The sequence below is a fragment of the Equus caballus genome, chromosome 27, assembly GCF_041296265.1.
Source record: "Equus caballus isolate H_3958 breed thoroughbred chromosome 27, TB-T2T, whole genome shotgun sequence".
In the NCBI taxonomy this organism is placed as follows: domain Eukaryota; kingdom Metazoa; phylum Chordata; class Mammalia; order Perissodactyla; family Equidae; genus Equus; species Equus caballus.
In genome coordinates this window covers 17,422,029-17,447,601 of record NC_091710.1, presented here as the reverse complement: position 1 = coordinate 17,447,601, position 25,573 = coordinate 17,422,029, and positions in this window count along the sequence as shown.

Below are 25,573 nucleotides of genomic sequence, written 5' to 3'. Positions count from 1 at the left end.
GGCTGGCGCTTTCTATAGGGTTTTGGAGACTAAGCGTGGTGATTCAGAACGTGGACTCTGGAGCCACACTCTGTCAAATGGGTCCTGGCTCTGCCACCTACGGGCTGTGTGAACTTGGGCAAGTTACTGGACCATTGTGTGTGTCAGTTTCCTGATCTGTAAAACGGGGTTGATTATCATACACACTCCATAGGTGAGTGTAGAGGTGAGAGGATATTTCATATCCCTAAAGTACTTAGAGCAGCGTCTGGCCTTTAGTAGGCGTTAGTAGTGGTTGATTGAGTAAATGGATAAAAGCATACATAAGCATTAAAGGCTTGGAGGCTGGGGCTGGCCCCGTGGCCGAGTGGTTAAGTTCGCGCGCTCCGCTGCAGGCGGCCCAGTGTTTCGTCGGTTCGAATCCTGGGCGCGGACATGGCACTGCTCGTCAGACCACGCTGAGGCAGCGTCCCACATGCCACAACTAGAGGAACCCACAACGAAGAATACACAACTATGTACCGGGGGGGCTTTGGGGAGTAAAAGGAAAAAATAAAAATCTTTAAAAAAAAAAAAAAAAAAGGCTTGGAGGCTGTCCCTGGTGAAACGTGTGAACTGGAATGGATTACAGCCAACTTTGTTTCCTTTCCAGCTTGCAGTTGCTACTGACCGCATCTGCAGGACTGTGGAATTAGAAATAATCTCCCTCGACTTGGCGGCTCTTGGTAAAACAATCTAATGCTGTCCAAATTATCCCAGGGAAATAAAAGCCTTTTCAGTAGCATAGTAGGGTTAGGCTTATGTCATATGTATTGTTTATATTGGTTTGTTTAGTGTTTGTGGGTAACTTTTTTTTTTTTTTTTTTTTTTGCAAAGCTGCTCGGTTAAAAAAGGCAGATTAGCTATGAAATGGTTCAGACCCAGAGAAAAGTAGAGAGCCGTGTAAGCAGAGCACGCCTTTCCTTGACTCTCTGTCGAGAGCTTTTGTGATTCCAGCCGCTCTCTGCCTCAGACACGGTGCCCTCTGCGTGTGCAGTCATCTAAACAGTGCGGGGTCTGGGACCGTGGAGAAGCCAAGGCAGTATAGTCATGCTTTGCTTAACAGTGGGGATAAGCTCTGAGGAGTAGGTCATGGTCAGGCAATCTGGAGACTGTGCAAACACCACCGAGTTCCTCAACCTGGATGGCAGAGCCTCCTACACACCTAGGCCATGTGGGACTAATCTGATGGGAGCCCCGTTGTTGACTGAAACGTCCCGATGTAGGGCACGACTGTACTTCCCAACTCCAAGGGCACGGAAGTGTAGCCTGTGGGGCTTTTGAGAAGAACAGAGACGCTCAAGGCCTACTCTGGACCCACTGACGCAGAATCTACTGGGATAGTTCCCGGCTTTAAAGACCAGACGTAGTCCTCCTCTGCAGACATCTCCTCGACGGTTTTTCACACTGGGTTTTCCCTCATCTGAGAAAACAGGCCAAGAGATCGTGAGGATCCATAATTAGTGTTTTAATACGTTTGGCAGGACTCAGTGTTTTTCACGTTCTGTGATACTGGGATCTGCATCTCCGCTGTAATGTGTTAAACCTTCAAATCTCGTCCAAAAGCCGTGTCATTACCTAGAGAATCCTTCTGTGACTTGCAGGCGGATTGCCATCTTTCTGCTTCCGCCGCCTCACCTTTAAAATGGGGAGAATACCGGTAACCTACCTTTTGGATGTGAGGATTAAATGAGACAGTTGGTGCAAAGCAGTCGGCACAGGATCTGGCACAAAGTGAAGCCTTCAATAAATTATGATTACAGTAGTTGTGATTTCCCTCCAGTCGGAATATGGTTTAGTTGAAGTTAGTGGCTGTGTCACAGCTGTGTCTCAGGCTGGTGTCTGCCGCCCTGAGCTAAGCCATACAAATCCCTAGAATAACTTTTCAAAAGCCTGTTAGCCTCTTGAGGCTCCTACGCTTCTTTATTTTGTTTTGTTTTATTTTATTTTGTTTTTTTTTTTTATTGCAGTAACAGTGGATTCTAACATTATATAGCTTTCAGATGTACGTTGTAATATATTTCGAATTCTGTGTAGATTACATCGTGTTCACCCCCCGAAAACTATAGTCCGTCACCTCACATGGGAGCCTCATCACCCCTTTTTGCTCTCTCCCCTCCCCCCTCCCCCTATGGTAACCACCAGTCCAATCTCCTTTGCTCTGTGTGTGTTTGTCATTGTTTTTATCTTCTGCTTAGGAGTGAGCTCACACGGTGTTTGCCTTTCTCCCTCTGATTTATTTCACTTCACATAATACCCTCAAGGTCCATCCACGTTGTCACAAATGGCCGGATCTCATCATTTCTTAGGGCCGAGTAGCATTCCATTGTGTATACATACCACATCTTCTTTATCCGTTCTTCCCTTGATGGGCACCTAGGTTGCTTCCAAGTTCTGGCTGTTGTGAATAACGCTGCGGTGAACCTAGGGGTGCATGTGTCTTTCTGCATTGGTGTTTTCAAGTTCTTTGGATAAATACCCAGCAGTGGGCTAGCTGGATCATATATACGGTAGATGTGTTCCTCGTTTTCTGAGGATACCCCATACTGCTTTCCATAGTGGCGGCACCAGTCTGCCGTCGCACCAGCAGTGCGGGAGAGTTCCCTTCTCTCCACATCCTCTCTCCGACACTTGTCTCTTGTCTTGTTAATTAGAGCCATTCTGACCAGAGGAAGGTGACATCTCCTTGTAGTTGTGGTTTGCATTCCTCTGATCGCTAATGATGTTGAGCCCCTTTCCATATGCCTGTTGGCCATCCGTATACCTTCTTTGGAGAAATCACTGCTCAGATCTTTGGCCCGCCTTTTTAATTGGGTTGTTGATTTTTTTTTTTTTTTTTTTTTTTGCTGTTGAGATGTATGAGTTCTTTCTGTATTTGGGATATTAACCCCTTATCCGATATACGGTTTGCAAGTATCTTCTCCCAGTTGTTAGGTTGTGTTTTGGTTTTGTGGATGGTTTCCTTTGCGGTGCAGAAGATTTTTTTTACTTTGACGTAGTCCCATTTGTTCAGTTTGTGTTTTGTTTCCATTGCCCAGTCAGACGTGGTACTTGAAAGTAGGCTGCTAAGACTGATGTCAAAGAGGATACTGCCTATGTTTTCTTCTAGACGTTGCATGGTTTCGGGTGTGACATTGAAGTAAAAGCCGAGGGAGGAGGCTGCAGTTCCCCCCAGAGCGAGCGTAGCGGGGACCCTGCGTCCCTGTCAGCGCACCTTCCCGCACCGCGAAGGTCCGAAGCGTGTGGGCGGGGCCGCAGGAGTTCTCCCAGGAGGGTGTCCCCGTCGCTGTCCGGAGTCCACCGCCAGAGGGGGGGCGGGGCAACGGCCGGGCAGCGTCTGGGCGGCGGCGCGCGCGCCAGGAGAGGAGCGCGCGGCTGCTGGGCCGCCGTCCTGGGAGGCGTGGGAGGCGTCGGCGAGCCGCGCCTGCCTGCCCAGAGCCGAGCCCGGCGGAGTCCGGCCGCGCGGTGCTGCTCTCTCCCGGGCCGGGCTCGTCCGTTCCGCCGGCGTCCGTGGACGCCGCTCCGTGTCCCCGCTGGGCACAGCAGCCCGGGCCCTCCACAGCCACGGCCGCTAGCCTGAGGAGGCCGTCCTTCAGCTCCCGCTCTTCCTGCTCGCCGGACACGGACGACCAGGGCGCCCGCGAAGATGATTCCATCTGGGAGAGGTACCTGGGGGCGTGGGCCTGGGGGCTGGTGGGAGGCGAGCGTGTCCCTGAGAAATAGGATTGTGCGCCGAGAGGTGCCCGTCAGGTGGCGGGACAGCTGTGCGGCGCGGGGAGCGAGGGGGTCTCTTCGTGCGCTTCAGGCGTTCGTGGAACGGGCGGTGTGTGCCGGGCACGGGGCCAGCCTGGGCATGCGGTGCCCGGGAGTCGGGCGCTGAAGCGCCACCCGTGGTCTGGGCTTCTTGGAAGGACAGACGCGAAGTCGATAAGGACACTGGTCTCGATGCGTTCTGAGGAGTGCAGGTCTCCCTCTTTTCGAGGCTACGTTCCGTTGGGGTTTTCATGAAGCCTGTTGTGGCCCTGAAGCTCAGGCCGGTTCAGGGGAAGTGGCCTGTCGAGGGCCACATCATATTTGTGTGCAGAGCCAGTGCTTTCCAAAGCCCTTGAGTGTGCAGAAGTCTACCTGTCAGGGGTGCAGTGGGGGCTGTCCGGGCAGCATTGTGAGCACAGGTCTGTGCCCCACACTTGAAAGTATGGAAAAGAAAGCGGGAGGCTGGAGGGTGCTCCGTTCGTTCCCTCCTTCCACAGAGAGCCTGGAGAGTTGACTTTGGGACAAGTCCTTCCTTTCCTCTGGTCGGTGCGTGTTCAGTGGTCTGGACACTTGGTGAGCAAGGCTGACAGGCTGTTTGACGTACTGGGCCTCACAGCCTGGTTGGAAAGGACAGAGAGGCAGCAACCAATTACCTAGGAGGTACGTAAAAGCAATTTTGTGTTGAGTGTTGAGAAATACGGCATTTCCTGTTAGATTTTGTGACTTAGGCGGTGATGTTGAAGCTGAGAGCAGATGCCGAAAAGAAAAGGAGGACTTGTGCGGGAGAGTGTTGGGACAGGGCAAGGGAGGAGTATGGCCTGTCAGAGGAGCTGAAAGAATGCCCTGGAGACTGGGGCCGCCGCGTAGGGACTGTAGGGTGGGGAAAACAAAACTTTTCGATTGAGGCTGGCGCTTTCTATAGGGTTTTGGAGACTAAGCGTGGTGATTCAGAACGTGGACTCTGGAGCCACACTCTGTCAAATGGGTCCTGGCTCTGCCACCTACGGGCTGTGTGAACTTGGGCAAGTTACTGGACCATTGTGTGTGTCAGTTTCCTGATCTGTAAAACGGGGTTGATTATCATACACACTCCATAGGTGAGTGTAGAGGTGAGAGGATATTTCATATCCCTAAAGTACTTAGAGCAGCGTCTGGCCTTTAGTAGGCGTTAGTAGTGGTTGATTGAGTAAATGGATAAAAGCATACATAAGCATTAAAGGCTTGGAGGCTGGGGCTGGCCCCGTGGCCGAGTGGTTAAGTTCGCGCGCTCCGCTGCAGGCGGCCCAGTGTTTCGTCGGTTCGAATCCTGGGCGCGGACATGGCACTGCTCGTCAGACCACGCTGAGGCAGCGTCCCACATGCCACAACTAGAGGAACCCACAACGAAGAATACACAACTATGTACCGGGGGGGCTTTGGGGAGTAAAAGGAAAAAATAAAAATCTTTAAAAAAAAAAAAAAAAAAAGGCTTGGAGGCTGTCCCTGGTGAAACGTGTGAACTGGAATGGATTACAGCCAACTTTGTTTCCTTTCCAGCTTGCAGTTGCTACTGACCGCATCTGCAGGACTGTGGAATTAGAAATAATCTCCCTCGATTTGGCGGCTCTTGGTAAAACAATCTAATGCTGTCCAAATTATCCCAGGGAAATAAAAGCCTTTTCAGTAGCATAGTAGGGTTAGGCTTATGTCATATGTATTGTTTATATTGGTTTGTTTAGTGTTTGTGGGTAACTTTTTTTTTTTTTTTTTTTTTGCAAAGCTGCTCGGTTAAAAAAGGCAGATTAGCTATGAAATGGTTCAGACCCAGAGAAAAGTAGAGAGCCGTGTAAGCAGAGCACGCCTTTCCTTGACTCTCTGTCGAGAGCTTTTGTGATTCCAGCTGCTCTCTGCCTCAGACACGGTGCCCTCTGCGTGTGCAGTCATCTAAACAGTGCGGGGTCTGGGACCGTGGAGAAGCCAAGGCAGTATAGTCATGCTTTGCTTAACAGTGGGGATAAGCTCTGAGGAGTAGGTCATGGTCAGGCAATCTGGAGACTGTGCAAACACCACCGAGTTCCTCAACCTGGATGGCAGAGCCTCCTACACACCTAGGCCATGTGGGACTAATCTGATGGGAGCCCCGTTGTTGACTGAAACGTCCCGATGTAGGGCACGACTGTACTTCCCAACTCCAAGGGCACGGAAGTGTAGCCTGTGGGGCTTTTGAGAAGAACAGAGACGCTCAAGGCCTACTCTGGACCCACTGACGCAGAATCTACTGGGATAGTTCCCGGCTTTAAAGACCAGACGTAGTCCTCCTCTGCAGACATCTCCTCGACGGTTTTTCACACTGGGTTTTCCCTCATCTGAGAAAACAGGCCAAGAGATCGTGAGGATCCATAATTAGTGTTTTAATACGTTTGGCAGGACTCAGTGTTTTTCACGTTCTGTGATACTGGGATCTGCATCTCCGCTGTAATGTGTTAAACCTTCAAATCTCGTCCAAAAGCCGTGTCATTACCTAGAGAATCCTTCTGTGACTTGCAGGCGGATTGCCATCTGTCTGCTTCCGCCGCCTCACCTTTAAAATGGGGAGAATACCGGTAACCTACCTTTTGGATGTGAGGATTAAATGAGACAGTTGGTGCAAAGCAGTCGGCACAGGATCTGGCACAAAGTGAAGCCTTCAATAAATTATGATTACAGTAGTTGTGATTTCCCTCCAGTCGGAATATGGTTTAGTTGAAGTTAGTGGCTGTGTCACAGCTGTGTCTCAGGCTGGTGTCTGCCGCCCTGAGCTAAGCCATACAAATCCCTAGAATAACTTTTCAAAAGCCTGTTAGCCTCTTGAGGCTCCTACGCTTCTTTATTTTGTTTTGTTTTATTTTATTTTGTTTTTTTTTTTTATTGCAGTAACAGTGGATTCTAACATTATATAGCTTTCAGATGTACGTTGTAATATATTTCGAATTCTGTGTAGATTACATCGTGTTCACCCCCCGAAAACTATAGTCCGTCACCTCACATGGGAGCCTCATCACCCCTTTTTGCTCTCTCCCCTCCCCCCTCCCCCTATGGTAACCACCAGTCCAATCTCCTTTGCTCTGTGTGTGTTTGTCATTGTTTTTATCTTCTGCTTAGGAGTGAGCTCACACGGTGTTTGCCTTTCTCCCTCTGATTTATTTCACTTCACATAATACCCTCAAGGTCCATCCACGTTGTCACAAATGGCCGGATCTCATCATTTCTTAGGGCCGAGTAGCATTCCATTGTGTATACATACCACATCTTCTTTATCCGTTCTTCCCTTGATGGGCACCTAGGTTGCTTCCAAGTTCTGGCTGTTGTGAATAACGCTGCGGTGAACCTAGGGGTGCATGTGTCTTTCTGCATTGGTGTTTTCAAGTTCTTTGGATAAATACCCAGCAGTGGGCTAGCTGGATCATATATACGGTAGATGTGTTCCTCGTTTTCTGAGGATACCCCATACTGCTTTCCATAGTGGCGGCACCAGTCTGCCGTCGCACCAGCAGTGCGGGAGAGTTCCCTTCTCTCCACATCCTCTCTCCGACACTTGTCTCTTGTCTTGTTAATTAGAGCCATTCTGACCAGAGGAAGGTGACATCTCCTTGTAGTTGTGGTTTGCATTCCTCTGATCGCTAATGATGTTGAGCCCCTTTCCATATGCCTGTTGGCCATCCGTATACCTTCTTTGGAGAAATCACTGCTCAGATCTTTGGCCCGCCTTTTTAATTGGGTTGTTGATTTTTTTTTTTTTTTTTTTTTTTGCTGTTGAGATGTATGAGTTCTTTCTGTATTTGGGATATTAACCCCTTGTCCGATATACGGTTTGCAAGTATCTTCTCCCAGTTGTTAGGTTGTGTTTTGGTTTTGTGGATGGTTTCCTTTGCGGTGCAGAAGATTTTTTTTACTTTGACGTAGTCCCATTTGTTCAGTTTGTGTTTTGTTTCCATTGCCCAGTCAGACGTGGTACTTGAAAGTAGGCTGCTAAGACTGATGTCAAAGAGGATACTGCCTATGTTTTCTTCTAGACGTTGCATGGTTTCGGGTGTGACATTGAAGTAAAAGCCGAGGGAGGAGGCTGCAGTTCCCCCCAGAGCGAGCGTAGCGGGGACCCTGCGTCCCTGTCAGCGCACCTTCCCGCACCGCGAAGGTCCGAAGCGTGTGGGCGGGGCCGCAGGAGTTCTCCCAGGAGGGTGTCCCCGTCGCTGTCCGGAGTCCACCGCCAGAGGGGGGGCGGGGCAACGGCCGGGCAGCGTCTGGGCGGCGGCGCGCGCGCCAGGAGAGGAGCGCGCGGCTGCTGGGCCGCCGTCCTGGGAGGCGTGGGAGGCGTCGGCGAGCCGCGCCTGCCTGCCCAGAGCCGAGCCCGGCGGAGTCCGGCCGCGCGGTGCTGCTCTCTCCCGGGCCGGGCTCGTCCGTTCCGCCGGCGTCCGTGGACGCCGCTCCGTGTCCCCGCTGGGCACAGCAGCCCGGGCCCTCCACAGCCACGGCCGCTAGCCTGAGGAGGCCGTCCTTCAGCTCCCGCTCTTCCTGCTCGCCGGACACGGACGACCAGGGCGCCCGCGAAGATGATTCCATCTGGGAGAGGTACCTGGGGGCGTGGGCCTGGGGGCTGGTGGGAGGCGAGCGTGTCCCTGAGAAATAGGATTGTGCGCCGAGAGGTGCCCGTCAGGTGGCGGGACAGCTGTGCGGCGCGGGGAGCGAGGGGGTCTCTTCGTGCGCTTCAGGCGTTCGTGGAACGGGCGGTGTGTGCCGGGCACGGGGCCAGCCTGGGCATGCGGTGCCCGGGAGTCGGGCGCTGAAGCGCCACCCGTGGTCTGGGCTTCTTGGAAGGACAGACGCGAAGTCGATAAGGACACTGGTCTCGATGCGTTCTGAGGAGTGCAGGTCTCCCTCTTTTCGAGGCTACGTTCCGTTGGGGTTTTCATGAAGCCTGTTGTGGCCCTGAAGCTCAGGCCGGTTCAGGGGAAGTGGCCTGTCGAGGGCCACATCATATTTGTGTGCAGAGCCAGTGCTTTCCAAAGCCCTTGAGTGTGCAGAAGTCTACCTGTCAGGGGTGCAGTGGGGGCTGTCCGGGCAGCATTGTGAGCACAGGTCTGTGCCCCACACTTGAAAGTATGGAAAAGAAAGCGGGAGGCTGGAGGGTGCTCCGTTCGTTCCCTCCTTCCACAGAGAGCCTGGAGAGTTGACTTTGGGACAAGTCCTTCCTTTCCTCTGGTCGGTGCGTGTTCAGTGGTCTGGACACTTGGTGAGCAAGGCTGACAGGCTGTTTGACGTACTGGGCCTCACAGCCTGGTTGGAAAGGACAGAGAGGCAGCAACCAATTACCTAGGAGGTACGTAAAAGCAATTTTGTGTTGAGTGTTGAGAAATACGGCATTTCCTGTTAGATTTTGTGACTTAGGCGGTGATGTTGAAGCTGAGAGCAGATGCCGAAAAGAAAAGGAGGACTTGTGCGGGAGAGTGTTGGGACAGGGCAAGGGAGGAGTATGGCCTGTCAGAGGAGCTGAAAGAATGCCCTGGAGACTGGGGCCGCCGCGTAGGGACTGTAGGGTGGGGAAAACAAAACTTTTCGATTGAGGCTGGCGCTTTCTATAGGGTTTTGGAGACTAAGCGTGGTGATTCAGAACGTGGACTCTGGAGCCACACTCTGTCAAATGGGTCCTGGCTCTGCCACCTACGGGCTGTGTGAACTTGGGCAAGTTACTGGACCATTGTGTGTGTCAGTTTCCTGATCTGTAAAACGGGGTTGATTATCATACACACTCCATAGGTGAGTGTAGAGGTGAGAGGATATTTCATATCCCTAAAGTACTTAGAGCAGCGTCTGGCCTTTAGTAGGCGTTAGTAGTGGTTGATTGAGTAAATGGATAAAAGCATACATAAGCATTAAAGGCTTGGAGGCTGGGGCTGGCCCCGTGGCCGAGTGGTTAAGTTCGCGCGCTCCGCTGCAGGCGGCCCAGTGTTTCGTCGGTTCGAATCCTGGGCGCGGACATGGCACTGCTCGTCAGACCACGCTGAGGCAGCGTCCCACATGCCACAACTAGAGGAACCCACAACGAAGAATACACAACTATGTACCGGGGGGGCTTTGGGGAGTAAAAGGAAAAAATAAAAATCTTTAAAAAAAAAAAAAAAAAAAGGCTTGGAGGCTGTCCCTGGTGAAACGTGTGAACTGGAATGGATTACAGCCAACTTTGTTTCCTTTCCAGCTTGCAGTTGCTACTGACCGCATCTGCAGGACTGTGGAATTAGAAATAATCTCCCTCGATTTGGCGGCTCTTGGTAAAACAATCTAATGCTGTCCAAATTATCCCAGGGAAATAAAAGCCTTTTCAGTAGCATAGTAGGGTTAGGCTTATGTCATATGTATTGTTTATATTGGTTTGTTTAGTGTTTGTGGGTAACTTTTTTTTTTTTTTTTTTTTTGCAAAGCTGCTCGGTTAAAAAAGGCAGATTAGCTATGAAATGGTTCAGACCCAGAGAAAAGTAGAGAGCCGTGTAAGCAGAGCACGCCTTTCCTTGACTCTCTGTCGAGAGCTTTTGTGATTCCAGCTGCTCTCTGCCTCAGACACGGTGCCCTCTGCGTGTGCAGTCATCTAAACAGTGCGGGGTCTGGGACCGTGGAGAAGCCAAGGCAGTATAGTCATGCTTTGCTTAACAGTGGGGATAAGCTCTGAGGAGTAGGTCATGGTCAGGCAATCTGGAGACTGTGCAAACACCACCGAGTTCCTCAACCTGGATGGCAGAGCCTCCTACACACCTAGGCCATGTGGGACTAATCTGATGGGAGCCCCGTTGTTGACTGAAACGTCCCGATGTAGGGCACGACTGTACTTCCCAACTCCAAGGGCACGGAAGTGTAGCCTGTGGGGCTTTTGAGAAGAACAGAGACGCTCAAGGCCTACTCTGGACCCACTGACGCAGAATCTACTGGGATAGTTCCCGGCTTTAAAGACCAGACGTAGTCCTCCTCTGCAGACATCTCCTCGACGGTTTTTCACACTGGGTTTTCCCTCATCTGAGAAAACAGGCCAAGAGATCGTGAGGATCCATAATTAGTGTTTTAATACGTTTGGCAGGACTCAGTGTTTTTCACGTTCTGTGATACTGGGATCTGCATCTCCGCTGTAATGTGTTAAACCTTCAAATCTCGTCCAAAAGCCGTGTCATTACCTAGAGAATCCTTCTGTGACTTGCAGGCGGATTGCCATCTTTCTGCTTCCGCCGCCTCACCTTTAAAATGGGGAGAATACCGGTAACCTACCTTTTGGATGTGAGGATTAAATGAGACAGTTGGTGCAAAGCAGTCGGCACAGGATCTGGCACAAAGTGAAGCCTTCAATAAATTATGATTACAGTAGTTGTGATTTCCCTCCAGTCGGAATATGGTTTAGTTGAAGTTAGTGGCTGTGTCACAGCTGTGTCTCAGGCTGGTGTCTGCCGCCCTGAGCTAAGCCATACAAATCCCTAGAATAACTTTTCAAAAGCCTGTTAGCCTCTTGAGGCTCCTACGCTTCTTTATTTTGTTTTGTTTTATTTTATTTTGTTTTTTTTTTTTATTGCAGTAACAGTGGATTCTAACATTATATAGCTTTCAGATGTACGTTGTAATATATTTCGAATTCTGTGTAGATTACATCGTGTTCACCCCCCGAAAACTATAGTCCGTCACCTCACATGGGAGCCTCATCACCCCTTTTTGCTCTCTCCCCTCCCCCCTCCCCCTATGGTAACCACCAGTCCAATCTCCTTTGCTCTGTGTGTGTTTGTCATTGTTTTTATCTTCTGCTTAGGAGTGAGCTCACACGGTGTTTGCCTTTCTCCCTCTGATTTATTTCACTTCACATAATACCCTCAAGGTCCATCCACGTTGTCACAAATGGCCGGATCTCATCATTTCTTAGGGCCGAGTAGCATTCCATTGTGTATACATACCACATCTTCTTTATCCGTTCTTCCCTTGATGGGCACCTAGGTTGCTTCCAAGTTCTGGCTGTTGTGAATAACGCTGCGGTGAACCTAGGGGTGCATGTGTCTTTCTGCATTGGTGTTTTCAAGTTCTTTGGATAAATACCCAGCAGTGGGCTAGCTGGATCATATATACGGTAGATGTGTTCCTCGTTTTCTGAGGATACCCCATACTGCTTTCCATAGTGGCGGCACCAGTCTGCCCTCGCACCAGCAGTGCGGGAGAGTTCCCTTCTCTCCACATCCTCTCTCCGACACTTGTCTCTTGTCTTGTTAATTAGAGCCATTCTGACCAGAGGAAGGTGACATCTCCTTGTAGTTGTGGTTTGCATTCCTCTGATCGCTAATGATGTTGAGCCCCTTTCCATATGCCTGTTGGCCATCCGTATACCTTCTTTGGAGAAATCACTGCTCAGATCTTTGGCCCGCCTTTTTAATTGGGTTGTTGATTTTTTTTTTTTTTTTTTTTTTTGCTGTTGAGATGTATGAGTTCTTTCTGTATTTGGGATATTAACCCCTTGTCCGATATACGGTTTGCAAGTATCTTCTCCCAGTTGTTAGGTTGTGTTTTGGTTTTGTGGATGGTTTCCTTTGCGGTGCAGAAGATTTTTTTTACTTTGACGTAGTCCCATTTGTTCATTTTGTGTTTTGTTTCCATTGCCCAGTCAGACGTGGTACTTGAAAGTAGGCTGCTAAGACTGATGTCAAAGAGGATACTGCCTATGTTTTCTTCTAGACGTTGCATGGTTTCGGGTGTGACATTGAAGTAAAAGCCGAGGGAGGAGGCTGCAGTTCCCCCCAGAGCGAGCGTAGCGGGGACCCTGCGTCCCTGTCAGCGCACCTTCCCGCACCGCGAAGGTCCGAAGCGTGTGGGCGGGGCCGCAGGAGTTCTCCCAGGAGGGTGTCCCCGTCGCTGTCCGGAGTCCACCGCCAGAGGGGGGGCGGGGCAACGGCCGGGCAGCGTCTGGGCGGCGGCGCGCGCGCCAGGAGAGGAGCGCGCGGCTGCTGGGCCGCCGTCCTGGGAGGCGTGGGAGGCGTCGGCGAGCCGCGCCTGCCTGCCCAGAGCCGAGCCCGGCGGAGTCCGGCCGCGCGGTGCTGCTCTCTCCCGGGCCGGGCTCGTCCGTTCCGCCGGCGTCCGTGGACGCCGCTCCGTGTCCCCGCTGGGCACAGCAGCCCGGGCCCTCCACAGCCACGGCCGCTAGCCTGAGGAGGCCGTCCTTCAGCTCCCGCTCTTCCTGCTCGCCGGACACGGACGACCAGGGCGCCCGCGAAGATGATTCCATCTGGGAGAGGTACCTGGGGGCGTGGGCCTGGGGGCTGGTGGGAGGCGAGCGTGTCCCTGAGAAATAGGATTGTGCGCCGAGAGGTGCCCGTCAGGTGGCGGGACAGCTGTGCGGCGCGGGGAGCGAGGGGGTCTCTTCGTGCGCTTCAGGCGTTCGTGGAACGGGCGGTGTGTGCCGGGCACGGGGCCAGCCTGGGCATGCGGTGCCCGGGAGTCGGGCGCTGAAGCGCCACCCGTGGTCTGGGCTTCTTGGAAGGACAGACGCGAAGTCGATAAGGACACTGGTCTCGATGCGTTCTGAGGAGTGCAGGTCTCCCTCTTTTCGAGGCTACGTTCCGTTGGGGTTTTCATGAAGCCTGTTGTGGCCCTGAAGCTCAGGCCGGTTCAGGGGAAGTGGCCTGTCGAGGGCCACATCATATTTGTGTGCAGAGCCAGTGCTTTCCAAAGCCCTTGAGTGTGCAGAAGTCTACCTGTCAGGGGTGCAGTGGGGGCTGTCCGGGCAGCATTGTGAGCACAGGTCTGTGCCCCACACTTGAAAGTATGGAAAAGAAAGCGGGAGGCTGGAGGGTGCTCCGTTCGTTCCCTCCTTCCACAGAGAGCCTGGAGAGTTGACTTTGGGACAAGTCCTTCCTTTCCTCTGGTCGGTGCGTGTTCAGTGGTCTGGACACTTGGTGAGCAAGGCTGACAGGCTGTTTGACGTACTGGGCCTCACAGCCTGGTTGGAAAGGACAGAGAGGCAGCAACCAATTACCTAGGAGGTACGTAAAAGCAATTTTGTGTTGAGTGTTGAGAAATACGGCATTTCCTGTTAGACTTTGTGACTTAGGCGGTGATGTTGAAGCTGAGAGCAGATGCCGAAAAGAAAAGGAGGACTTGTGCGGGAGAGTGTTGGGACAGGGCAAGGGAGGAGTATGGCCTGTCAGAGGAGCTGAAAGAATGCCCTGGAGACTGGGGCCGCCGCGTAGGGACTGTAGGGTGGGGAAAACAAAACTTTTCGATTGAGGCTGGCGCTTTCTATAGGGTTTTGGAGACTAAGCGTGGTGATTCAGAACGTGGACTCTGGAGCCACACTCTGTCAAATGGGTCCTGGCTCTGCCACCTACGGGCTGTGTGAACTTGGGCAAGTTACTGGACCATTGTGTGTGTCAGTTTCCTGATCTGTAAAACGGGGTTGATTATCATACACACGCCATAGGTGAGTGTAGAGGTGAGAGGATATTTCATATCCGTAAAGTACTTAGAGCAGCGTCTGGCCTTTAGTAGGCGTTAGTAGTGGTTGATTGAGTAAATGGATAAACGCATACATAAGCATTAAAGGCTTGGAGGCTGGGGCTGGCCCCGTGGCCGAGTGGTTAAGTTCGCGCGCTCCGCTGCAGGCGGCCCAGTGTTTCGTCGGTTCGAATCCTGGGCGCGGACATGGCACTGCTCGTCAGACCACGCTGAGGCAGCGTCCCACATGCCACAACTAGAGGAACCCACAACGAAGAATACACAACTATGTACCGGGGGGGCTTTGGGGAGTAAAAGGAAAAAATAAAAATCTTTAAAAAAAAAAAAAAAAAAGGCTTGGAGGCTGTCCCTGGTGAAACGTGTGAACTGGAATGGATTACAGCCAACTTTGTTTCCTTTCCAGCTTGCAGTTGCTACTGACCGCATCTGCAGGACTGTGGAATTAGAAATAATCTCCCTCGACTTGGCGGCTCTTGGTAAAACAATCTAATGCTGTCCAAATTATCCCAGGGAAATAAAAGCCTTTTCAGTAGCATAGTAGGGTTAGGCTTATGTCATATGTATTGTTTATATTGCTTTGTTTAGTGTTTGTGGGTAACTTTTTTTTTTTTTTTTTTTTGCAAAGCTGCTCGGTTAGCTATGAAATGGTTCAGACCCAGAGAAAAGTAGAGAGCCGTGTAAGCAGAGCACGCCTTTCCTTGACTCTCTGTCGAGAGCTTTTGTGATTCCAGCCGCTCTCTGCCTCAGACACGGTGCCCTCTGCGTGTGCAGTCATCTAAACAGTGCGGGGTCTGGGACCGTGGAGAAGCCAAGGCAGTATAGTCATGCTTTGCTTAACAGTGGGGATAAGCTCTGAGGAGTAGGTCATGGTCAGGCAATCTGGAGACTGTGCAAACACCACCGAGTTCCTCAACCTGGATGGCAGAGCCTCCTACACACCTAGGCCATGTGGGACTAATCTGATGGGAGCCCCGTTGTTGACTGAAACGTCCCGATGTAGGGCACGACTGTACTTCCCAACTCCAAGGGCACGGAAGTGTAGCCTGTGGGGCTTTTGAGAAGAACAGAGACGCTCAAGGCCTACTCTGGACCCACTGACGCAGAATCTACTGGGATAGTTCCCGGCTTTAAAGACCAGACGTAGTCCTCCTCTGCAGACATCTCCTCGACGGTTTTTCACACTGGGTTTTCCCTCATCTGAGAAAACAGGCCAAGAGATCGTGAGGATCCATAATTAGTGTTTTAATACGTTTGGCAGGACTCAGTGTTTTTCACGTTCTGTGATACTGGGATCTGCATCTCCGCTGTAATGTGTTAAACCTTCAAATCTCGTCCAAAAGCCGTGTCATTACCTAGAGAATCCTTCTGTGACTTGCAGGCGGATTGCCATCTGTCTGCTTCCGCCGCCTCACCTTTAAAATGGGGAGAATACCGGTAACCTACCTTTTGGATGTGAGGATTAAATGAGACAGTTGGTGCAAAGCAGTCGGCACAGGATCTGGCACAAAGTGAAGCCTTCAATAAATTATGATTACAGTAGTTGTGATTTCCCTCCAGTCGGAATATGGTTTAGTTGAAGTTAGTGGCTGTGTCACAGCTGTGTCTCAGGCTGGTGTCTGCCGCCCTGAGCTAAGCCATACAAATCCCTAGAATAACTTTTCAAAAGCCTGTTAGCCTCTTGAGGCTCCTACGCTTCTTTATTTTGTTTTGTTTTATTTTATTTTGTTTTTTTTTTTATTGCAGTAACAGTGGATTCTAACATTATATAGCTTTCAGATGTACGTTGTAATATATTTCGAATTCTGTGTAGATTACATCGTGTTCACCCCCCGAAAACTATAGTCCGTCACCTCACATGGGAGCCTCATCACCCCTTTTTGCTCTCTCCCCTCCCCCCTCCCCCTATGGTAACCACCAGTCCAATCTCCTTTGCTCTGTGTGTGTTTGTCATTGTTTTTATCTTCTGCTTAGGAGTGAGCTCACACGGTGTTTGCCTTTCTCCCTCTGATTTATTTCACTTCACATAATACCCTCAAGGTCCATCCACGTTGTCACAAATGGCCGGATCTCATCATTTCTTAGGGCCGAGTAGCATTCCATTGTGTATACATACCACATCTTCTTTATCCGTTCTTCCCTTGATGGGCACCTAGGTTGCTTCCAAGTTCTGGCTGTTGTGAATAACGCTGCGGTGAACCTAGGGGTGCATGTGTCTTTCTGCATTGGTGTTTTCAAGTTCTTTGGATAAATACCCAGCAGTGGGCTAGCTGGATCATATATACGGTAGATGTGTTCCTCGTTTTCTGAGGATACCCCATACTGCTTTCCATAGTGGCGGCACCAGTCTGCCGTCGCACCAGCAGTGCGGGAGAGTTCCCTTCTCTCCACATCCTCTCTCCGACACTTGTCTCTTGTCTTGTTAATTAGAGCCATTCTGACCAGAGGAAGGTGACATCTCCTTGTAGTTGTGGTTTGCATTCCTCTGATCCCTAATGATGTTGAGCCCCTTTCCATATGCCTGTTGGCCATCCGTATACCTTCTTTGGAGAAATCACTGCTCAGATCTTTGGCCCGCCTTTTTAATTGGGTTGTTGATTTTTTTTTTTTTTTTTTTTTTTTGCTGTTGAGATGTATGAGTTCTTTCTGTATTTGGGATATTAACCCCTTGTCCGATATACGGTTTGCAAGTATCTTCTCCCAGTTGTTAGGTTGTGTTTTGGTTTTGTGGATGGTTTCCTTTGCGGTGCAGAAGATTTTTTTTACTTTGACGTAGTCCCATTTGTTCATTTTGTGTTTTGTTTCCATTGCCCAGTCAGACGTGGTACTTGAAAGTAGGCTGCTAAGACTGATGTCAAAGAGGATACTGCCTATGTTTTCTTCTAGACGTTGCATGGTTTCGGGTGTGACATTGAAGTAAAAGCCGAGGGAGGAGGCTGCAGTTCCCCCCAGAGCGAGCGTAGCGGGGACCCTGCGTCCCTGTCAGCGCACCTTCCCGCACCGCGAAGGTCCGAAGCGTGTGGGCGGGGCCGCAGGAGTTCTCCCAGGAGGGTGTCCCCGTCGCTGTCCGGAGTCCACCGCCAGAGGGGGGGCGGGGCAACGGCCGGGCAGCGTCTGGGCGGCGGCGCGCGCGCCAGGAGAGGAGCGCGCGGCTGCTGGGCCGCCGTCCTGGGAGGCGTGGGAGGCGTCGGCGAGCCGCGCCTGCCTGCCCAGAGCCGAGCCCGGCGGAGTCCGGCCGCGCGGTGCTGCTCTCTCCCGGGCCGGGCTCGTCCGTTCCGCCGGCGTCCGTGGACGCCGCTCCGTGTCCCCGCTGGGCACAGCAGCCCGGGCCCTCCACAGCCACGGCCGCTAGCCTGAGGAGGCCGTCCTTCAGCTCCCGCTCTTCCTGCTCGCCGGACACGGACGACCAGGGCGCCCGCGAAGATGATTCCATCTGGGAGAGGTACCTGGGGGCGTGGGCCTGGGGGCTGGTGGGAGGCGAGCGTGTCCCTGAGAAATAGGATTGTGCGCCGAGAGGTGCCCGTCAGGTGGCGGGACAGCTGTGCGGCGCGGGGAGCGAGGGGGTCTCTTCGTGCGCTTCAGGCGTTCGTGGAACGGGCGGTGTGTGCCGGGCACGGGGCCAGCCTGGGCATGCGGTGCCCGGGAGTCGGGCGCTGAAGCGCCACCCGTGGTCTGGGCTTCTTGGAAGGACAGACGCGAAGTCGATAAGGACACTGGTCTCGATGCGTTCTGAGGAGTGCAGGTCTCCCTCTTTTCGAGGCTACGTTCCGTTGGGGTTTTCATGAAGCCTGTTGTGGCCCTGAAGCTCAGGCCGGTTCAGGGGAAGTGGCCTGTCGAGGGCCACATCATATTTGTGTGCAGAGCCAGTGCTTTCCAAAGCCCTTGAGTGTGCAGAAGTCTACCTGTCAGGGGTGCAGTGGGGGCTGTCCGGGCAGCATTGTGAGCACAGGTCTGTGCCCCACACTTGAAAGTATGGAAAAGAAAGCGGGAGGCTGGAGGGTGCTCCGTTCGTTCCCTCCTTCCACAGAGAGCCTGGAGAGTTGACTTTGGGACAAGTCCTTCCTTTCCTCTGGTCGGTGCGTGTTCAGTGGTCTGGACACTTGGTGAGCAAGGCTGACAGGCTGTTTGACGTACTGGGCCTCACAGCCTGGTTGGAAAGGACAGAGAGGCAGCAACCAATTACCTAGGAGGTACGTAAAAGCAATTTTGTGTTGAGTGTTGAGAAATACGGCATTTCCTGTTAGACTTTGTGACTTAGGCGGTGATGTTGAAGCTGAGAGCAGATGCCGAAAAGAAAAGGAGGACTTGTGCGGGAGAGTGTTGGGACAGGGCAAGGGAGGAGTATGGCCTGTCAGAGGAGCTGAAAGAATGCCCTGGAGACTGGGGCCGCCGCGTAGGGACTGTAGGGTGGGGAAAACAAAACTTTTCGATTGAGGCTGGCGCTTTCTATAGGGTTTTGGAGACTAAGCGTGGTGATTCAGAACGTGGACTCTGGAGCCACACTCTGTCAAATGGGTCCTGGCTCTGCCACCTACGGGCTGTGTGAACTTGGGCAAGTTACTGGACCATTGTGTGTGTCAGTTTCCTGATCTGTAAAACGGGGTTGATTATCATACACACTCCATAGGTGAGTGTAGAGGTGAGAGGATATTTCATATCCGTAAAGTACTTAGAGCAGCGTCTGGCCTTTAGTAGGCGTTAGTAGTGGTTGATTGAGTAAATGGATAAACGCATACATAAGCATTAAAGGCTTGGAGGCTGGGGCTGGCCCCGTGGCCGAGTGGTTAAGTTCGCGCGCTCCGCTGCAGGCGGCCCAGTGTTTCGTCGGTTCGAATCCTGGGCGCGGACATGGCACTGCTCGTCAGACCACGCTGAGGCAGCGTCCCACATGCCACAACTAGAGGAACCCACAACGAAGAATACACAACTATGTACCGGGGGGGCTTTGGGGAGTAAAAGGAAAAAATAAAAATCTTTAAAAAAAAAAAAAAAAAGGCTTGGAGGCTGTCCCTGGTGAAACGTGTGAACTGGAATGGATTACAGCCAACTTTGTTTCCTTTCCAGCTTGCAGTTGCTACTGACCGCATCTGCAGGACTGTGGAATTAGAAATAATCTCCCTCGACTTGGCGGCTCTTGGTAAAACAATCTAATGCTGTCCAAATTATCCCAGGGAAATAAAAGCCTTTTCAGTAGCATAGTAGGGTTAGGCTTATGTCATATGTATTGTTTATATTGGTTTGTTTAGTGTTTGTGGGTAACTTTTTTTTTTTTTTTTTTGCAAAGCTGCTCGGTTAGCTATGAAATGGTTCAGACCCAGAGAAAAGTAGAGAGCCGTGTAAGCAGAGCACGCCTTTCCTTGACTCTCTGTCGAGAGCTTTTGTGATTCCAGCCGCTCTCTGCCTCAGACACGGTGCCCTCTGCGTGTGCAGTCATCTAAACAGTGCGGGGTCTGGGACCGTGGAGAAGCCAAGGCAGTATAGTCATGCTTTGCTTAACAGTGGGGATAAGCTCTGAGGAGTAGGTCATGGTCAGGCAATCTGGAGACTGTGCAAACACCACCGAGTTCCTCAACCTGGATGGCAGAGCCTCCTACACACCTAGGCCATGTGGGACTAATCTGATGGGAGCCCCGTTGTTGACTGAAACGTCCCGATGTAGGGCACGACTGTACTTCCCAACTCCAAGGGCACGGAAGTGTAGCCTGTGGGGCTTTTGAGAAGAACAGAGACGCTCAAGGCCTACTCTGGACCCACTGACGCAGAATCTACTGGGATAGTTCCCGGCTTTAAAGACCAGACGTAGTCCTCCTCTGCAGACATCTCCTCGACGGTTTTTCACACTGGGTTTTCCCTCATCTGAGAAAACAGGCCAAGAGATCGTGAGGATCCATAATTAGTGTTTTAATACGTTTGGCAGGACTCAGTGTTTTTCACGTTCTGTGATACTGGGATCTGCATCTCCGCTGTAATGTGTTAAACCTTCAAATCTCGTCCAAAAGCCGTGTCATTACCTAGAGAATCCTTCTGTGACTTGCAGGCGGATTGCCATCTGTCTGCTTCCGCCGCCTCACCTTTAAAATGGGGAGAATACCGGTAACCTACCTTTTGGATGTGAGGATTAAATGAGACAGTTGGTGCAAAGCAGTCGGCACAGGATCTGGCACAAAGTGAAGCCTTCAATAAATTATGATTACAGTAGTTGTGATTTCCCTCCAGTCGGAATATGGTTTAGTTGAAGTTAGTGGCTGTGTCACAGCTGTGTCTCAGGCTGGTGTCTGCCGCCCTGAGCTAAGCCATACAAATCCCTAGAATAACTTTTCAAAAGCCTGTTAGCCTCTTGAGGCTCCTACGCTTCTTTATTTTGTTTTGTTTTATTTTATTTTGTTTTTTTTTTTATTGCAGTAACAGTGGATTCTAACATTATATAGCTTTCAGATGTACGTTGTAATATATTTCGAATTCTGTGTAGATTACATCGTGTTCACCCCCCGAAAACTATAGTCCGTCACCTCACATGGGAGCCTCATCACCCCTTTTGCTCTCTCCCCTCCCCCCTCCCCCTATGGTAACCACCAGTCCAATCTCCTTTGCTCTGTGTGTGTTTGTCATTGTTTTTATCTTCTGCTTAGGAGTGAGCTCACACGGTGTTTGCCTTTCTCCCTCTGATTTATTTCACTTCACATAATACCCTCAAGGTCCATCCACGTTGTCACAAATGGCCGGATCTCATCATTTCTTAGGGCCGAGTAGCATTCCATTGTGTATACATACCACATCTTCTTTATCCGTTCTTCCCTTGATGGGCACCTAGGTTGCTTCCAAGTTCTGGCTGTTGTGAATAACGCTGCGGTGAACCTAGGGGTGCATGTGTCTTTCTGCATTGGTGTTTTCAAGTTCTTTGGATAAATACCCAGCAGTGGGCTAGCTGGATCATATATACGGTAGATGTGTTCCTCGTTTTCTGAGGATACCCCATACTGCTTTCCATAGTGGCGGCACCAGTCTGCCGTCGCACCAGCAGTGCGGGAGAGTTCCCTTCTCTCCACATCCTCTCTCCGACACTTGTCTCTTGTCTTGTTAATTAGAGCCATTCTGACCAGAGGAAGGTGACATCTCCTTGTAGTTGTGGTTTGCATTCCTCTGATCCCTAATGATGTTAAGCCCCTTTCCATATGCCTGTTGGCCATCCGTATACCTTCTTTGGAGAAATCACTGCTCAGATCTTTGGCCCGCCTTTTTAATTGGGTTGTTGATTTTTTTTTTTTTTTTTTTTTTTGCTGTTGAGATGTATGAGTTCTTTCTGTATTTGGGATATTAACCCCTTGTCCGATATACGGTTTGCAAGTATCTTCTCCCAGTTGTTAGGTTGTGTTTTGGTTTTGTGGATGGTTTCCTTTGCGGTGCAGAAGATTTTTTTTACTTTGACGTAGTCCCATTTGTTCAGTTTGTGTTTTGTTTCCATTGCCCAGTCAGACGTGGTACTTGAAAGTAGGCTGCTAAGACTGATGTCAAAGAGGATACTGCCTATGTTTTCTTCTAGACGTTGCATGGTTTCGGGTGTGACATTGAAGTAAAAGCCGAGGGAGGAGGCTGCAGTTCCCCCCAGAGCGAGCGTAGCGGGGACCCTGCGTCCCTGTCAGCGCACCTTCCCGCACCGCGAAGGTCCGAAGCGTGTGGGCGGGGCCGCAGGAGTTCTCCCAGGAGGGTGTCCCCGTCGCTGTCCGGAGTCCACCGCCAGAGGGGGGGCGGGGCAACGGCCGGGCAGCGTCTGGGCGGCGGCGCGCGCGCCAGGAGAGGAGCGCGCGGCTGCTGGGCCGCCGTCCTGGGAGGCGTGGGAGGCGTCGGCGAGCCGCGCCTGCCTGCCCAGAGCCGAGCCCGGCGGAGTCCGGCCGCGCGGTGCTGCTCTCTCCCGGGCCGGGCTCGTCCGTTCCGCCGGCGTCCGTGGACGCCGCTCCGTGTCCCCGCTGGGCACAGCAGCCCGGGCCCTCCACAGCCACGGCCGCTAGCCTGAGGAGGCCGTCCTTCAGCTCCCGCTCTTCCTGCTCGCCGGACACGGACGACCAGGGCGCCCGCGAAGATGATTCCATCTGGGAGAGGTACCTGGGGGCGTGGGCCTGGGGGCTGGTGGGAGGCGAGCGTGTCCCTGAGAAATAGGATTGTGCGCCGAGAGGTGCCCGTCAGGTGGCGGGACAGCTGTGCGGCGCGGGGAGCGAGGGGGTCTCTTCGTGCGCTTCAGGCGTTCGTGGAACGGGCGGTGTGTGCCGGGCACGGGGCCAGCCTGGGCATGCGGTGCCCGGGAGTCGGGCGCTGAAGCGCCACCCGTGGTCTGGGCTTCTTGGAAGGACAGACGCGAAGTCGATAAGGACACTGGTCTCGATGCGTTCTGAGGAGTGCAGGTCTCCCTCTTTTCGAGGCTACGTTCCGTTGGGGTTTTCATGAAGCCTGTTGTGGCCCTGAAGCTCAGGCCGGTTCAGGGGAAGTGGCCTGTCGAGGGCCACATCATATTTGTGTGCAGAGCCAGTGCTTTCCAAAGCCCTTGAGTGTGCAGAAGTCTACCTGTCAGGGGTGCAGTGGGGGCTGTCCGGGCAGCATTGTGAGCACAGGTCTGTGCCCCACACTTGAAATTATGGAAAAGAAAGCGGGAGGCTGGAGGGTGCTCCGTTCGTTCCCTCCTTCCACAGAGAGCCTGGAGAGTTGACTTTGGGACAAGTCCTTCCTTTCCTCTGGTCGGTGCGTGTTCAGTGGTCTGGACACTTGGTGAGCAAGGCTGACAGGCTGTTTGACGTACTGGGCCTCACAGCCTGGTTGGAAAGGACAGAGAGGCAGCAACCAATTACCTAGGAGGTACGTAAAAGCAATTTTGTGTTGAGTGTTGAGAAATACGGCATTTCCTGTTAGACTTTGTGACTTAGGCGGTGATGTTGAAGCTGAGAGCAGATGCCGAAAAGAAAAGGAGGACTTGTGCGGGAGAGTGTTGGGACAGGGCAAGGGAGGAGTATGGCCTGTCAGAGGAGCTGAAAGAATGCCCTGGAGACTGGGGCCGCCGCGTAGGGACTGTAGGGTGGGGAAAACAAAACTTTTCGATTGAGGCTGGCGCTTTCTATAGGGTTTTGGAGACTAAGCGTGGTGATTCAGAACGTGGACTCTGGAGCCACACTCTGTCAAATGGGTCCTGGCTCTGCCACCTACGGGCTGTGTGAACTTGGGCAAGTTACTGGACCATTGTGTGTGTCAGTTTCCTGATCTGTAAAACGGGGTTGATTATCATACACACTCCATAGGTGAGTGTAGAGGTGAGAGGATATTTCATATCCCTAAAGTACTTAGAGCAGCGTCTGGCCTTTAGTAGGCGTTAGTAGTGGTTGATTGAGTAAATGGATAAACGCATACATAAGCATTAAAGGCTTGGAGGCTGGGGCTGGCCCCGTGGCCGAGTGGTTAAGTTCGCGCGCTCCGCTGCAGGCGGCCCAGTGTTTCGTCGGTTCGAATCCTGGGCGCGGACATGGCACTGCTCGTCAGACCACGCTGAGGCAGCGTCCCACATGCCACAACTAGAGGAACCCACAACGAAGAATACACAACTATGTACCGGGGGGGCTTTGGGGAGTAAAAGGAAAAAATAAAAATCTTTAAAAAAAAAAAAAAAAAAAGGCTTGGAGGCTGTCCCTGGTGAAACGTGTGAACTGGAATGGATTACAGCCAACTTTGTTTCCTTTCCAGCTTGCAGTTGCTACTGACCGCATCTGCAGGACTGTGGAATTAGAAATAATCTCCCTCGATTTGGCGGCTCTTGGTAAAACAATCTAATGCTGTCCAAATTATCCCAGGGAAATAAAAGCCTTTTCAGTAGCATAGTAGGATTAGGCTTACGTCATATGTATTGTTTATATTGGTTTGTTTAGTGTTTGTGGGTAACTTTTTTTTTTTTTTTTTTTTGCAAAGCTGCTCGGTTAAAAAAGGCAGATTAGCTATGAAATGGTTCAGACCCAGAGAAAAGTAGAGAGCCGTGTAAGCAGAGCACGCCTTTCCTTGACTCTCTGTCGAGAGCTTTTGTGATTCCAGCTGCTCTCTGCCTCAGACACGGTGCCCTCTGCGTGTGCAGTCATCTAAACAGTGCGGGGTCTGGGACCGTGGAGAAGCCAAGGCAGTATAGTCATGCTTTGCTTAACAGTGGGGATAAGCTCTGAGGAGTAGGTCATGGTCAGGCAATCTGGAGACTGTGCAAACACCACCGAGTTCCTCAACCTGGATGGCAGAGCCTCCTACACACCTAGGCCATGTGGGACTAATCTGATGGGAGCCCCGTTGTTGACTGAAACGTCCCGATGTAGGGCACGACTGTACTTCCCAACTCCAAGGGCACGGAAGTGTAGCCTGTGGGGCTTTTGAGAAGAACAGAGACGCTCAAGGCCTACTCTGGACCCACTGACGCAGAATCTACTGGGATAGTTCCCGGCTTTAAAGACCAGACGTAGTCCTCCTCTGCAGACATCTCCTCGACGGTTTTTCACACTGGGTTTTCCCTCATCTGAGAAAACAGGCCAAGAGATCGTGAGGATCCATAATTAGTGTTTTAATACGTTTGGCAGGACTCAGTGTTTTTCACGTTCTGTGATACTGGGATCTGCATCTCCGCTGTAATGTGTTAAACCTTCAAATCTCGTCCAAAAGCCGTGTCATTACCTAGAGAATCCTTCTGTGACTTGCAGGCGGATTGCCATCTGTCTGCTTCCGCCGCCTCACCTTTAAAATGGGGAGAATACCGGTAACCTACCTTTTGGATGTGAGGATTAAATGAGACAGTTGGTGCAAAGCAGTCGGCACAGGATCTGGCACAAAGTGAAGCCTTCAATAAATTATGATTACAGTAGTTGTGATTTCCCTCCAGTCGGAATATGGTTTAGTTGAAGTTAGTGGCTGTGTCACAGCTGTGTCTCAGGCTGGTGTCTGCCGCCCTGAGCTAAGCCATACAAATCCCTAGAATAACTTTTCAAAAGCCTGTTAGCCTCTTGAGGCTCCTACGCTTCTTTATTTTGTTTTGTTTTATTTTATTTTGTTTTTTTTTTTATTGCAGTAACAGTGGATTCTAACATTATATAGCTTTCAGATGTACGTTGTAATATATTTCGAATTCTGTGTAGATTACATCGTGTTCACCCCCCGAAAACTATAGTCCGTCACCTCACATGGGAGCCTCATCACCCCTTTTGCTCTCTCCCCTCCCCCCTCCCCCTATGGTAACCACCAGTCCAATCTCCTTTGCTCTGTGTGTGTTTGTCATTGTTTTTATCTTCTGCTTAGGAGTGAGCTCACACGGTGTTTG